Raw genomic sequence first — 1,142 nt, forward strand, 5'->3', positions numbered from 1 at the left:
ATGGGCGCGTGCCCGGGCGCAAACGAGCGTTGCGAAAAACAGGTAATGGCGTTGAAGTGCATTCGGCAGCTGCGCGCCATGAATACCGTGCATGAATACCCTGCGCTGCGCACACGAGGCGGGGAACATGTGCGAGCCCATGTCTTCTTTTGGACCCGATGCCCGCGCGCGCGTGCAACGGGGTGGCCGAAGCATCGTGGGGCCCTCTTCGTGGGCCCCATCAAGTGGAAAAGATACGCTCTATCCGGCCTCGTGTATTATATTATACATCGAGAGAAGTGGTATCGAGAGGTCTACGTTTTTTATCTTCTTCATCGATCGAGCTTGTACGTGTGCGCCCGTGTGTGTGTGTGTGTGTTATTATTGCTCGTCGCACACGTCTCTCTTTCTCTCTCTCTCTTTCTCTCTCTGGTTGCCTCTTGATTCTTGCTTCCTCTCTCTATATAGAGAATTATTCAGAGTTGTTTCGAAGATGAAGTTTTGAGAGGAATAGAGTTACTTCGATGTGATTTGCCGTTAAAGGAGATTGCGTTGTTATCGACCGTGACGATACGTACGATATTTTGGATAATTTTTAAATTCATTATTGATATTTTTTTTTTTTTAAGGAGAAATATAATAGCGATTTGGGACGAGATTTTGAATTTTTTTCTTTTTCATTTTTTTTACGGCGAACGATAATTGTTCGCATTTTATTCGCAATTATGGTGTAGTGTGGTGATCCCTTCCTCGGTCGGAGAGCTGTATTTCCTGCTGCTTTTGTACTTGTGGCAAGCTCACGGAAACTTTCGAATACGGAGCCTCCTCGTTTAATTTCATTCGCCGCGGACACGCTTCAATTACGAGCCGTTCGTTGGCCCTCCTCCTCCTCCTCCTCTCCCTCCCTCCCTCCCTCCTCCCTTTTCGATGAATTCCGTTTCCTTGGATGTACCGGGTAACTCGAAAGTGCGCACTAGTCGAACAAATTTTTCACGCATGGTTTAATGGCTTCACGGATTTTAATATTTTTTTTAAAATCGTTCGAATCTTCGTCATTTTCGAAAATTTTTTGGGAAAGGAAATATTTTATTTTAGCAGTTCGTCATTTTAGAGTTTAGGAAAGGAAATAAAAACGTCGAGCGCGAATATTATGAACGATCGCC

Source organism: Apis dorsata, unplaced genomic scaffold, assembly GCF_000469605.1.
Source record: "Apis dorsata unplaced genomic scaffold, Apis dorsata 1.3 scaffold_93, whole genome shotgun sequence".
NCBI lineage: Eukaryota > Metazoa > Arthropoda > Insecta > Hymenoptera > Apidae > Apis > Apis dorsata.